Raw genomic sequence first — 3,278 nt, forward strand, 5'->3', positions numbered from 1 at the left:
CCACAAGGCTACTGAAGGAGATGAGAATCAAAGAGCTTGTCAGGGTCACTGAGAGAAGTGGTCACTGGCTTTAGCTGGAACGGAAGGAGACAGTATGTGCTGCCAAAAGACCATGTGGAGCTAACATGCGACACACACCCAGGTCTGATCAGCCTGCGGTGGGCCAGCATCGGTAAGGGTGCCCTGTGATAAAGGCCGAAACACCCAAAGATGCCGGGGCACACAACTGATGATGTGTAATAATGGTGACTCCACGTGATCCCTACCCATCCCCACCCCATCCAAGTTGACCTCTCTAACCCCACCCAGGATGACCTCCCCAGCCCAACTCAAGATGACCTCTCCAACCAAGTTAACCAAGGTACTGATGTCAGGGATTGTAACAACCAGTCCTATTATGGGTTCCAGGTCATTCATTGGGTGAGTCTTTGCCAAATTGGCAAAAACTTAGTCAATGATCAGCTCTAGGGTGATCACAGAAGGTACTGTACTGTTACATTTAGAAGACTCCTGGGAAGTCAAGGTATAGGAAAGAAAAAACATGTGCTGAAGATTACAATTCACCAGAGAACACACTGACTGGTTTAAAGAGAAATAGAGAAACATTTCTTGGACCGATGATAGCTCTTTTTGGGTCTAGGGGCCACAGACAGTTGGTCAGATGACCCCCAATCACTGAATTCAAGCTTTATTAAACTGTAGAGACAATGAAGCACTGTGACAGAAGCATAATGATATGGGAATGTTTCTCATACTATAGTGCCAGGCCTATTTATCACATGGATCAGTTTGAATACATCAAAATACTTGAAGAGGTCATGTTGCCATATGTCAAAGAACAAATGCACTTGAAATTGATGTTTCTTGAAGACAATGAGACTTTTTACATGACCATAAAAATCTGATAACAGAGTAATCAGATAAATGCATTAATCAGATCTGACATGTTTACATGCACTTTTAAATTTGATAATCAGAAACCCTGGTTTGGATTTCATTGGATTTCATTCGGAGTAAGTACATACATAGTGATGGTACACTCAAACCTCCTGTTATTGTCATCTGCTCACATTTGACTTTGTAACTTCCAATTTCTGTGATTTTAATTGTGTTTTATACATGTGCGGATGTAAAAGAATGAAATAGATCCGATTACCCTCTATGCATGCAGGAAGACACTGGAGTATTGGAGGGAGGAGCAGTTAAAAGACATGGAGGTGCAGCGTAGCATTGTTGGTATCGACACAAATGGTGGCACGGCACTGTGCTAGGAGAGGTGGGTGTTGCTCGCAGTTATATAGAGCTGCCGGCGATGAAGACAGATTGCCAGGGAAGTTAGCTGCGTGGCTAAAGGCTAGGAGGGGAGGCTGTGTGCCTCCTGTAGTTAGACCAGGGCTCATTGTAGAGAGTGCTGAGCTGCCATCGCTCCCTGCGTGACTCTGCTGCCTGCTGCAACATCGACTTTGCTGCATGACTCTGCTGCCTGCTGCAACACCGATGTCGCTGCCTGTCACAACACTGATTCTGCTGCCAGCTGGTTCCTGGTTGCGCCATCCAGCGAAGCTGTTCTCCCAGGGAGTTGGACGGTGACACAAACTCCGACCCCAGGGGAGGGTCTCGCCATGTAGGTGACTTAAGTGCTTTTTAATAAACTCTACCTATCTATTTTAAATTGGATATAGGGTGCCCTATCATATAGCTTTTAATTGTGTGCAGTTGGAGGGTTGCTCGGGGGAGTGACAAGCCTGTAGGTGGGAAATTCTACCATTCCCTTTTAGTCTCTGTTATACTGCAGTACCTCTTATTAGAGGGTGTTAGCATACCCAGGTGGTATTGCCTAAAGTTTAGCTGTGTGTGCAGTGGTACTTAAACTTAGCGTGCTGTGTCTACAGGTGTGCAATAAGACTAGCCTTATGTGTAGTGGGACTTTAATTGGTGCTGTGATTAAATAGCATGCCTTATGTGCTGAGACTCAACTCAAAGGAAGCCCAGTATGTGCCTCCATGACCGTCATCTTTACCTGTCTGTGAGTGTCCCCCATTTTATGTACTGCTCTCAGTAGTTAATAAAGATTTCCCTTTTTGTACGCCACTCTCCTCTCTGTTTATTCAAGGGTTCTGACATTTCCAGCTTTTATTGCCAAAGACAAAACTTAAATCTATCGCAATACATACATACATACCTGTTTTATTTATCTGAAACTGTTGTATAATGTTCTTTAGCACATCATTCATGTTCAACCTCTGACTGAAAAAAAAAACATATTTAAATCAAAAATAAACTTCTGATGTCTTCACAAGTAACTTATGAGAAACGGAAAATTTAAGCTTGACAAAAATAGTGAATTGATTTATATCGTGACACATATTGATATCGTCTGATATGAAAAAAATTATCTCGATATGATTTTTTTTTTCCATATCGCCCAGCCCTATGCTGTTATCTAATAAAGCTTACCAGATTATGCTGTTTACATGATCACTTGAATAATCTGTTGACTCCAGAGATCAAACTAGAAGCACTCGGAAAGCGCAGACCTCCGCCAAGGCTGATCAGTGGCCCCCCCGTGGGCCCCCCCACCCCCGATCACCACCAAAATTTAATCATTTCTTCCTTATCCCATTTCCAACAAACCCTGAAAATTTCATCCAAATCTGTCCATAACTTTTTGAGTTATGTTGCACACTAACGGACAGACAAACAGACAGACAGACAAACAAACCCTGGCAAAAACACAACCTCCTTGGCGTGGGGGGGCCCACGGGGGGGGCCACTGATCAGCCTTGGCGGAGTTCCGCGCTCTCCGAGTGCTTCTAGTTGGGTCTGTTATGGCTCTTGGGAATGACTATAAATAACAAAAAATGTATGATCAAATAATTTCTCTACATAAATTATCACATATGTATATAATAAAATATTTTTGAATGTATTCTCTGTGTGTAAATTTCCTCCAAATGGTAGTATCATATGTGGGTATAATTTTATTTTATTTTTTTAATCTATCTATCTATCTATCTATCTATCTATCTATCTATCTATCTATCTATCTATCTATCTATCTATCTATCTATCTATCTATCTATCTACTAATTTATTTATGCCACTTTAGGAAAATGTCATGGACTTAAACAGGCAGAAGAACAAGGAAGAGGGCACTGAACATGCCTGTATAACTTGGACAATGATGTACAGGACAGGGGAGATTTTATTCATTTTTATTCAGAAATAACAGTTTCTCAACAGTTTATGGTTTGAAGTTCTTTCTTTCTTTCTTTTTT

The sequence above is a fragment of the Sphaeramia orbicularis genome, chromosome 16 (genome assembly GCF_902148855.1).
Source record: "Sphaeramia orbicularis chromosome 16, fSphaOr1.1, whole genome shotgun sequence".
NCBI lineage: Eukaryota > Metazoa > Chordata > Actinopteri > Kurtiformes > Apogonidae > Sphaeramia > Sphaeramia orbicularis.